This window comes from Plectrocnemia conspersa, unplaced genomic scaffold (assembly GCF_051122295.1).
Source record: "Plectrocnemia conspersa isolate PC_06_02 unplaced genomic scaffold, ASM5112229v1 ptg000009l, whole genome shotgun sequence".
In the NCBI taxonomy this organism is placed as follows: Eukaryota; Metazoa; Arthropoda; class Insecta; order Trichoptera; family Polycentropodidae; genus Plectrocnemia; species Plectrocnemia conspersa.
In genome coordinates, this window is record NW_028277173.1 from 24,653,878 (window position 1) to 24,666,780 (window position 12,903).

Sequence of the window (12,903 nt, forward strand, 5' to 3'; positions counted from 1 at the left end):
CTTTTACGAAAAATAATTGCCAACCGTTGCTCTAAAAAATATGATTTATGATTTTTTTTAGATCAACAATATTAAATAAATCATTTCTAGTACGCCGCTGATTTTATTGTTAATGTTTGTACATTCATAAGATAATTATTGAAGTCACTGTCAGTTGGTACATATTTGTTACCGTTGTACTGTAAGCAAACATTATCAATGATGAAATATTTAATGTAGCGCCGAGTCTTTGACGGATAAATGTTATGGAACATCAAAGTGATGAAGGATGCTCCGTGAATAATACGACTGTATGATTCTGTAGTTCTAGTGATTGGTATTATTTAGTAAAAAAAATTCAGTACATAGAATGACTGTTTTGTGGCACTTTATTGTATTTAGGTTACCGACCGCTGTTCTAGACTTTTTATAAAGTGAAACAGCTAGTATTATATAACATATAATATGTATATGTATATCATATACGTATATACAAATATTTCTATAGTGTAATATATTAGACCACGAGGTACTAATAAAGGAAAATGTGAAAAGCACATACACACATAGTATAACACATGTGCACGAATCGATTCGCAAAAAAACACATCAACAACAAAGACAGGTTGCGTGACTGAGCCGCCGATCACGCAAAGGCGTTTTAATCGCATTTCGTAAATGTGTATAAAATTTCAACCCGCTGTTACTATTATGACGGTATTGAAAACACTGATGTGATTCGATTTGGTCGATCGAGTGGTGCGATACAAACAATGTCTAATGATACAAACACAATAATGCGTGTGTTGACTTTGGTCGTTTGATAAATAGATATTCAACCAGAACTTGAACAAATACCGAGTTTGGTAAATATTTACCCGAAGAGGCTTTCACTGACGCCAAATAGCTAAAACTCCTGTTAAACCATTATAAAGTCATTATTATAGCATTAGTCTTTACATTTAATGTCTCGATTGGGTTTATTCACGAAATACTTTTACTTTGACAACAAAAAATAGCATTTTAATTAAATATTTAAAATTGATTACATATGTATATAATAAATTATAATACACTGCATAATTATTTTTCTTGATAATTTTAAAGAAATGTTCATTTTTGTTATCGTAGTGATATGTTTATAATGTATTCCTATAATTATTTGCTACCATGTATAGAATTATTGTTAGAGTAGATTTTGTATTTTTATGTAACTTATAATAATATTATTTTGCAACAAAAATTAAAATGATAAAAAATACATTCTTTAGCGTTAGCCCAATGTGTTACAACGGAGTAAACACAACCAAGTTTGTGACAGTGACATATATTTTATTAATTATAAACTATTATTAACAATTACAATTAACAAATGTCACTATTTATCATTATGCCATAATTTATTACGATATTCATTAGTGAGATTAGGAAAATCTAGGAGCATCCAATTATGTAATAATCACAAAATCCTATCTCTCAAGACAATAATTTTTTAAAAACACTGCTGAATTGTCACAAAGCTTGTCATATTGTCGCAGACCAAGATTTTGGCGAAAAATGAACTCCACAAATCAACGCGCGGCACACGCGAGAGTGTACCTATATATTCGAAAGCCCTTGCATTTTATAATAGTTAACTCTGATATGATTAATACTAATATTAATGTTATATAACATAAAAATAAATATTTATGTATTATACAATCTATATATAAATATATACAACTTATATTTTTAGAAAAATAATAATTTAAGTGTGTATATTATATTAAAATTCATTGATCCGATAATCTTGTGATGTAAATGATGAACCACCAATTTATAATCCATTTGCATGAAAACATAAAAATATAATATAAAAATGCTTTTATATACCAATGGATTTACACAACGTTGATTCATTATAGCTTATGAATCATAGGTCATACTGTCATTGATCATTAGTATCCTAAAATTTAGTTAATATATCTATAATTCATAGAAGTAAAATAAATAAGAACTTATCATAAGTTAATTAATATGGACAACATAGGCGTGGTAAACACAATCAACAACCACTAAATAAGTACTGAGACACCAGACTAAAATCAAAGCATGTAAATCAGTGATATATAATTAATTAATTAGTTAAAGCTTTATTTTTTAAACGCACAATAAAATTATATATTATGATTTTCATTCGTGAGATAAAGAAAATCTAGGAAAAACTAATTTGTAATGCTTGATTGGAATTATTATATATAATTATCACTAATTTGCATTAATTAAAAAGCATTGAATTTCATAGGGGATTTAAAGCAAGTCTTTCAGGCATTTTCTTATCGTGCTGGAAATATGAATCTATAGATACTTTGCAATAGTTAAGTAAGATACAAAGAAGAATAAAAACAGCCTGGTTAAAGAATCATCATAAGTGTTTTAGAATAGCACTACCTTTTTGCTTAGGATTATAGGACGTAAATACGATTACTAAGGTCCGATAAAGGATAAAATAAAATAAAAATATTTATAAGATTGGAATAATTAATATGGGTCCTTTTTCGAATCACCTTTGTATGTTATAGCTTACTGTTTGAAAACCACTGACCAAACGAGTAGACCTTCTCAATAATTGAACACGGAAACGAGGCATCGACGCGTAAAATCGTTGCCTACCTTATCACCCAGTCCCGTGTAAATATTTAATTTACCTGATCAATGGCGCAATGAAATCCACGACTGTTTCAAAATAACGTTTGACGAGGGTTGTTTGCGCGCCAGGTGTGTTGCTAATTCGATCGACGGTACTCTACCCAGCGACTCGGGTTCTTTTGGACCCCTAAGCGCCTCCAAGGGGTTTTCTGTCGCAAAAACAGCCCTCAAACACCCGGAAAGTCTAATAAATTATCATACATTATTACTCGGACCATTAAAAAGCCATTTGAGGCGGCGGAGGACGCCAGGTGGAGACTAATAATCCAACCTGAGGGATCGATATGACGTCACGGGAAAAGTGGGGTGTAATCGTTTCGCGTATTTCATGGAAATGAGGGATATAATTTTTGCTCCAAGCCTCCCCTCTCGAAATAACAAAAGGCTCCAACGAACTGCGAAAACCAAACCCTTTTAAATTGTGTAATAACTGTAATATTTAGCTTATACAATTTAATTCATTGGCAATTTCTGGAACATAAATATCGAATGGCATTCTATACTTTACACATACGTCGAAATGGTGTAATCGGTAAGCTGTTAGACTAATGCACATAGCTGTGATTTAGATTTCAATAAATAAAATATTTTATTAATAATATAAACCAGTCACAGCTGCGTAGTGATTTATGATGATTAAAAACAATAATATATTTTAGGCAGGGATGTGACTTATCAGAAAAATAACCCTTAAAATAATATTAAATAATCAATCGTCTTGAGGTTGACATTGTAATGTTTATAATTTTATGGTATAAGGACGACGGAAAATGGACGTTTTCCTTGATTTACATAGATTCCACTTGTATAGAAATGGCAAAATGTAAAAGTTTCCTCTCTAACGCGTCAGTAAATAGAAATTTTGCAACACTATGTGTTTCTTCTATTGGTAGTTAATTGTTAATGACATCACTTTACGCACTGTCATTGTGACAACAATAGTACTTATTTTGATACTTTGCCCCTTTTTGTTAAAAAAAATTTTTTAAGCGAAATTTGAAAAATAACTAAATTGCCAACGTGTGCCAAAATTTAATTACACTTTTTTCTGTATAGAGAAGCTAATATAAATCCAAATTATTTATATTATTTTTAAAATGTCTTTAAAACTAAATATATTTTTCTTAAGAAATAATAATATTTTAAGTGTTTTACAATTTGAAACGATAAAATCAATTCCGTAGTTCGTTCTTAAGCGCGCCAAAACAAGTATTTCCCTTAAATGTCAAATTTGCTTACATATGACAACTCTTCTGTCATATGTTAAGCGCATGCCACGCACAGTTAGTGCAATTAAATAAACAGTTAAATATGTTATAAGTGTAAATTGAAAATTATTCAAAATTATGTAGCACTTGGAATTATAGACAATATAAACAAAACTTTAAATTATAAGTGTGACAGTAAGTGTTTGGTTATATGAATAATATATCACGGTTATTCTGACAAAATTACTATTCACTTTATAGGATAAAATATTAAAATACAAACAGCAGTGATTTGTCAATTAAACATGTACATACCAAAGTTAATTAAACACATTACACTGGTAGTAATAATGTTCAAAAAGTTACATTTTACCCAATAGATAGTATCGTTTACAGTAAATTTTCAGAAGCAATGAAAGATCTAATAACATATTCCAAACATTTTATCAGTTGAAGAAGAGATGCCAATCTACGTATTTAATCCTTTACGGATACTTCCATTGTTGTTTGAATTTAATTTCTGGATTATATTAGTAGCAATAATGTGTTCAATATTTAACTCCTAATAAAGATCTTATTGTTTTTAATTATTTTTCAGAAGCAATGATAGAACAATTTGATGACCTATGTGACGATAACGTAGAATTGGTATATATAAACAAAAAGTGGATCATCTCAAGTTGAAGTCACTGTCAGCATTTATTATCTTTTTATAAAGAACATACTACATACGTTTGATGTAACTAAATACCCTGAATTTCGTTGTTTCGAAAGAAAAATGTTTGCACGGAACAAAAATTGATAAAAAAACTATGACGTCATAATAATTTTGCCATATCGGAATTAAAAATAGCCCACTGTTAGATATTTTGGCTATGGATTATTCCAGGTATGCAATCATATATTTATAATCATTGTAAAATGTCATTTATTAGATAGCATCCAAGAAACTACACATTTATAAGCTGTCCGTTGGCTGATGTATTGCGAATTTTTTTTGCTGCAATAATGATTTTAATTTAGTTTGTTTATATGCCTTGGTGTATACAACAATTTACTCACTACCCTAAATATTATTACTATATGGCACAAAAAATGTAAAAATCAAAAAGGTGAGAGCCCATGACTGACGTTTTAGGATAAATGTACATCGTAAATAAATAGATAAATAAATATTTTTTATTAGCATTTATATGATTTGATCAACCTGGTATATTTGCGATGTAATTTAATTCAGTCAAATCTAACGAATATATACATTAAATCGGAAGCAATGATATGTATATTATGTATTGTAAAAGAAAAAACTCACTTTTTGGCCTTGGAACTCAAAATTTGAAGATTTCAACACGATCGTTTATATAGTTTAATCAATGTATTCTTCTAATCCACACACACATTATGTATACATTTATTTTCATAGTTATAACACACATAGTTAATTTGCAATCCGAATATTTGTATAGCCAAAACGAACAACGCACATAACGAAACAATGAAATTAATTGTCGCGAAGCAATATTATTTAAAACTGTTGCCACGTTACTGTCGGCCATCTTGTTTTGTATTTGAATGCTTATTTTTCATTGGTCGAAACAACAAAATTCATTACCGGAGACAATTGAGCAATTTTAAATTTAAAAATTATAATTAAATATATATTATATACACATTTCATACAAAGCGATATGATTTACACAATACAAAATTGAGCATAAACTGTTTAATATTAAAGCGTGCCGCGTCCGGAAGTGGAAGTGGAAGCGGCATAGAACAATTATATATAAAATTAAGATTAAAATAAAATCGAGCTAGGTTGCATATAATGATTATTAGCTGTAATAATAGTATATTACTGATTTACAGACTTTATCTTAAATCTGTAGTCTCACTACTTATAAAGTACACGTTGAATATGTTCACCCTATTCACATATTGTAACGCATTGGGATATTTCCAGCCGTGTTGTAACAAAATACTTACAATGATTAAATAAAATATTTCATTTTGAAATATGGATCTCTAAATTCTTTAGCTTTTTTTCTTTGGCACCGACCTTTGTGCACTTGTTCGAATATGTTATATGAAAAAAAATATTTTTAGAAGATTAAAATGGCAAGAATCAATTGTTTTATTAATTAATATTTTAACGGTACATTATCAATAATAATAATACTAAAAATAAATGCACAACAATTGTAATCGAATGCTGATAAAGTTAAGTTGTGGTAATGTGGTAATATACATTTTTTTTTTGATTAACCGTTTATCATAGAATAAAAGTCCTTTTAAGTGATGTATAATAAACAAAGTCAAAGTATTTTTTAAATATATACAGACAATAAAGACAACTTGAACTTAATTTGGTGTAGCATTATTAAGACATTAGAATTTTTCAATTCACTGTATAATGTTTTTAAAAACTGGTCTTTAGACGGAATAAGATGCGAAAATACCCTTAAATGAGATTTTGTTATATCAGTCTTTTTCGTTTTTAACGGCTGCTGTTCAGATTACAATGGTGATATAATTTTGAAGCATAGAAATAACAATATATTTAGGACAACCCATTTGCAAAATTGAAAAAATATAAACGAGTGATTAATCAATGTAGTGGTTTTGATTATTAGCCATCAATTTAGGTAGGTGTGGCTTATCTAAGGTACGGCTGTATGCAGCACCCATTATAAAATTCAAAATGTTTCTTTGTATATATTTTTTGCTTAAAATAACAAAAAGTGGTTTATACTTATATATGTATCTTTAGCAGATTATTGATTTTCCGAGATTTTAGATTAAATTTTATAACGTAAAATTAAAGAGGAGTTAAGGTGTATGTGAAATGTCTTAAATGAAACTTATTATTTGTAAATATATTATATATCAAGCGCTTAATTTAATTACTTAATAAATAAAAAAGGATTTTACATTTAAAGTGATGTAGGTGTATTTTTTAATTTGTTAAATAGAACAATATTTCTTTCAGTTTAATGGGAGATTTAAATACCCCACCCTATCTTTATTATAAATCTTACACGTTCCCAGGAATTTTTATTTGTAAAATATTTGTTTGATAAAAATGTACACGGAATTTAATTATAGAGTAAGCGAAATTAAAAATTCAGGGGTGGCTTTAAAATAACAGTGTGGTAAAAATTTACACAGACACAGTATAACGCAGAAAAGGGTAAACATCATATAATATGGACAGGTTATGAAAGCAAAAGGTGCAAAAGGGTATAAAGGTAAATGGAAAATGTAATACGAACTCAACGAAAATTCTCAGATAAGACATGAAAAATGTTCATATGCTACCACCTGAAATTTTTATGCTGTGTTTGTATAAATATATTTAAAGTTACTCTCGTGTTTGTGTTAAAATATTTTACTTACATTACAAAATATTTATTAAACTTTGAAACGTTAAAAGCAGATTAAATATTTTTTTATGTTTGACTTTAATCATATGCTAATAGTTTCTATTTATTCACAAAACAATCATACCTCTTTAAAATATATAATCACCTCTAGTATTTATATCTAAATATAATTTTCAAATCAATTATATGATAAAACTAATATTTTTAAAAAACGATAAGAGTTTTTTGTTATATGTCAAATTATGGCATTCAAACACTAAAAAAAATACAACACAATCAAGAGTGTGGGTAAAATTAGAGTTAATGTTTGAAGAGCCACATACGCCTATGCAAAGAGCCGCATGTGGCTCGCGAGCCGCGGTCTGCCGACCTCTACCCTAACCGATAAATAACAATAAAAAATATGCAATGACCAAAGATTATTTTTCTTATTTATACTCCACCATACAGCACATTTAAAAAATCAGAACGAAGCAAAAATAAATTTTAAAGCCCTAAAAATTGAGCGTCCAGCACCCGCACGCTCGTTGTTGCGGTACCTGGCGACAGTGAGGAACGGACTACTACAATATAATAGTTGTATCTATTTTTTTCTTAGGATACTAATATATACTGTAATAATACGTTTTTAAAGTAAAAAAAATATTATAATAAATATATTAGAGCATCAAAGTCTACATGTAAAAATAATATCTATTAAAAACGTGAATCATCGCTTACTTAAAACAATGCGCAGAAAAACAGGTTGAGTCAAAACCAACACATTTACTAATTTCTCAAGCTGTGTAAATAAAATGTAATACATATTTTCTTCTTTTTACTATATTGTCGGTTAGTTTAGTTTACTCCCTAGTGATATTTTTTTTACATATACATAATTTTCCGTTGAATTTTTAAAAGGGCACAAGTCTAGTTGTTAATAATACTATTTTAAATACAATTTAACACATGCCAAAATAATAATAAATACATAGATATAATTATAATGCTCTTAATTTATTTGCAAGTGAAATAATACATATTTTATTTATGTCTTTAAAGATTACTTAATTTATTAATTTGTTATTTTGATCATGTAATACGGTATAAAAAATCTAGAACGGGAGTCATTATGTTCTTGAAGCGACGCACTTCAAAACATATTGTGCCAGGGCCAACGCATTCACCAGTTTTTCAAGCTGTTTGATTGTCTCATATACTTTATTTACAGCTAAGTTGCAATATAATATTACTTTGCATTCATGTTTTATTAGCAATTGGATTAGTTTACCTTTGATTTTTAAACGGGCACAAGCTCACATAATATTACTATAAATATAAAATCGCTAAATACATTAAAAAAATTAAAACATAAACATTCAAAACAAATGATAATTTCAATTACAAATAAATTAGAGTAAATTATAAGAAATATTTAGATACTATCAAAATAAAAGTAAGCAATATAAAAATATACAAATCTTCTTTAGAAACATTTTTAATATTTTTTTGTAAATGTTTAAAATAAATTAGTATTTTTTTTATATAATAATAATATTTATATTGCCACCAATATTTTACTATTTGTTTTATTATTAAAAGATTCACATTTCACATAGTCATTTGTTTTATTATTGTCGATTTTTGTTTTTTACGCAAAATTACAATTTTATAAGCTATTCGAATAACAATAATAATTATAAAAAATATAGTACCTTTATATTATTAAAGACTAAAGCATCTACAACATATAGAAGTAATAAAATAATGTATAACCTTCGACAAAGGAAAAACTCGATGCACCGCTGCGGTCATGCTGCAGAAACACGCTCAACGATCACACAAATTTTCATCGATCAGCCGTGTACTAATAGACCGTTTGTATTAAAATATGATACCGATATGTCTACTATACAGATACAAAAAACGTCTTTTCAAAGACGACGTTCCGATGAGATATTTCGTGAGTTGAACTGGTTTTGCGGTTGTTATAGAAGCGCGCCCCCGTGGCGGCGGCACAGGGTGAACTGGCTCGGGCGGAGTCTCCTGCGAGGAGACCCCGCGCTACCCCTTCCATTCTAGGGGTGGTGAGCCCCCCGAGGCCCCGTCCTCCCGCCAGTTCTCTACAGACCGCGCCCTCACACTGTTGATTCATCTACTTCCACATACTTCAGAAATCAATTAGTACCGCAACATCGAACGCACACACGGGAAAATATTATTCTGTGTCTCTTTTCATAGAGATCCTTCAATTTTCATCCCTTAATAATTAACTTAAGAAATAATTTTAATATTTAATATTTCGCTATATCATTTTAATACAAAAGATTCACATTTCACATAGTTTTTTACAAGCATATACATGCTCATTGTCAGCAGGCTTTAGTATACCAGCAACGCGGTTTTCGTCTTTGTTCGCATATGATTTATATCGCTTGTTTAAAGGTTTCGCGAAAATCCACTGCTTTTTCCCCCTTTATTTATGACATATTACACATGCACCAATCGAGAGCTCAGAATATGCGCTGATGAACTGAAAGTGTTTTATAGCATTAGCTGTATTTATAAATGGATATTTACTGTGGAAATGGTTGATCGACTACCAACTCTAGTGGCATATTATTATAGCATATGTGTTTTAAAGCATTAAATATATTTGGAGTTGGGGCATATTTTAAGGCGATACTTTCAATTAATCATAGCTATTTTCTTTTCGGCTTAAAGCAGCTTTAATTTACTATTCTTCATGGCTTAGCTATGGCAATCCATAATTCATAAAGATAGTCATAGATGGTGACAAAAATTGTCTTGCAAGATGAATGCTTCTCTTATAGTCAATTTTATGTCACAATGTCACGAATGATGCTTAAAAAAACTCATATATGTGCTGGCAAATTTAAATAAATAATTAATTTAACATAAAAATATACGACATAACAGATAAAAAAATACAGGCAAAGCCCATTAAAAAGCTAGATGCTTTTTTAACGGATACGATGATATAATAATATTGTTGTATTTTATAAAATCAGATTATATATTTTTTTTTTTTTATACATATAAGTATGTAGTAAATACAGGCATTAAATCTATTCAAATAGTTTGTATTTTATTTTTATTAATACTAAACGATTTTGTTATATCCTGTCAGCAAGTAGCGTAGCTAGGATATGTGCCGCCCAGGGCGATCCTTAAAATTGCCCCCCCCCCTATGCATTTTTTGCAGGGTCATAAAATCAGCATTTCAAATAATAAATTGGTTAATATTATGCTTTTGTTATTCGTGGTTTTATATATGTTTTAGTGCATTCAGGGTTAAGAAACAAACTAGACGATCCCATCGCGAATATGCCGCCCCCAAGTAAGTGCCACCCGGGGCGGCCGGCCCCTCCATAGCTACGCCACTGCTGTCAGTGTAAGTCTAATGCGTTACAACGGGGTAAATCAGTACCAACTAGTGACTGATGAATCAGTGACATCTTTATAATTATTTATATGTAATATAATGTATTGTAATTAAAAGATGTACCTTTTTTAAAATGTAGATTTTGTAGATAGCGAAAACTTTATTCTTTAAGAACAGCTTTTGCTACCGTAAAGAAGAAAAAGTTAACTAATGTCAAGTGCGGAAAATTTGATTGATCTGAATAGCGCGATGTTTACAATACAACAAAAACAACTACAATTTTCCTGAAATTTTTCTTTTTTCATGTAAGAAAAAGTATGACAGTTATTTTGTAATATATTTACCACAGTTTTACGAACTTAATAGAACTATATTTACTTTGATTTATTGATAAAACTAGGTTATATAATATTGATGATTTTAAGTATTGGTTTTCAGACTCAATAGCTAATAAATTTATAGTGCTATTTAAAATTTTGCAGTATTGATTTTAGTTTTTTAGACATTCTCATAGTCTGTGTATTAAAATGATGGGATCAAAATAACATTTTTGCATATTTTTATTTTTATTTAAGCGAGCCAACTTATACTTAAACCAATATAGGAATTTCATGTACACATCATTATACATATATGTGTATATGAATATATGATAAGCCTATTTATAACTCGACCGAATAAATTTGTATTAAGCGGGTAAATCTTATAACAATCGTAGCTATAACTTTAATTTATGCGTGTTGTAGTTGAACGCCTCCCTTCGGGAAAGTCCCGTTCGTAATGACTAAGTATTATATCACCTTCGGGATATAGTACATAGAACGGAAAATAAATAAATATCTAAGTGCTACAACATGGATATACGGTATAAAAAGACTCGTTAAAAATGTAAAATATGCCGTCCTTTATGAATGCATATTTTTTAATTAAGATTTTTGTACAACGGTAAAAATATAAAAATTGATATGTGCTACATGTGCACCTTTGTTGTAATGTAAATACGGGTATAAATATTTAGCTCGGGAAAGAGTTTCCTGACGTACGCAACATTCCGCAGACCAATGGAAAAAAACCATGCGTTATTTATGGCAACCCTCGATCCGGAAAATATTAAAAACGTGGCACATGTTCAGATTTCCAACCGCATTTTTATGTCGGTCCATTGTTATTGACTGTGAGACCGACATAATGCTGATGTATGTGGTACTATGTATTGTTGATCCAAAAATATAGGCTTTCATTTTAGAATATTAAAAAAATTCTTTTATATTGACTGATTCCTATTATAAAAAATTGGGTGGCAAAAAACAACAAAAGATATTTAAATTACGTTGTACTTTGATGCTAAAAAAATATATGAAAGAAAGGGTTTAGCAATAAATATAAAAGAGATATAAAATGATTTATTTATATGTAAAATTGATTAACTTTCATTTCAGCTGTTTCCTTATGTATTTATCTGAAAAAAATCAAGATGTGGCGACACAAATTTTCAAAAATATACGCACTCGTACAATTATGTAAATTAAGGCGAAAAAATATATCACGTAATTTTTTAATGGGATTTTGAAATGAGCCGCCGAGGTGATGCACTCAAGAGATCATAAACCAATGCTAAAGATACATACATATTTTTTGGCACGCATGTAACATACACAAATTGTCAACAAGCATTATAGACTAATAGTATAAATCGGTGACTAATACATGAAAGATCTAGATTCGAATCCCATATAAACATCAAATCTCTGCTGAGATCGGAATTAGTGATTATTATACAATTATTATGTGTTTTAGACAAAAACAAAAAGTCTGGTTCCTCTCCGAATAATCAACATTGGTCAGAAGGTTGCTTTTTTATAATTCTAGATGGTATAGAAACCAGAAAACTGTCTCACTGAATTATGTCCTTTATATATTTCAGTTAGAACTTGGCTATAGGCAATTTCGACTTCGGTTCCGAACTCTGTTTAGTCGATCTCACACCAAACAGAACTACGCTGAATCGGCCGAGACGACCCTTAGAAGAACGAGTAAAGCTTCTACTTCGAATCTTAAAGAAATAAGAGAAAAATAAATACGACAAATTGCAATGCCATATTTATATTAAAAAATTCTATTGACTAAAATAACCGTATATAAGCTGCTCTGTGAATACGAGAGAATGTTGAAACTCAGTGACTTAATGAAATCTGAAATTGAAACCTGAGCGAAAATTTTCAATAAAAATATTCCATTTTTATAGGTATGTCCATTACAC

General features: G+C 29.4%; 1 protein-coding gene across 5 annotated transcripts in view; it reads right to left on the reverse strand.

Moving 5' to 3' along the window:
* Positions 1-9,382, reverse strand: part of LOC148232379 (thrombospondin type-1 domain-containing protein 7B-like) — a 39,818-nt gene extending 30,436 nt beyond the window's left edge. For all 5 annotated transcript variants that reach the window (XM_088192362.1, XM_088192363.1, XM_088192364.1 and 2 more), the window contains exon 1: positions 9,014-9,382. The gene's annotated coding sequence lies outside the window, so the exon portion shown is untranslated. The remainder of the gene's footprint in view (positions 1-9,013) is intronic.
* Positions 9,383-12,903: the final 3,521 nt, after the last annotated feature.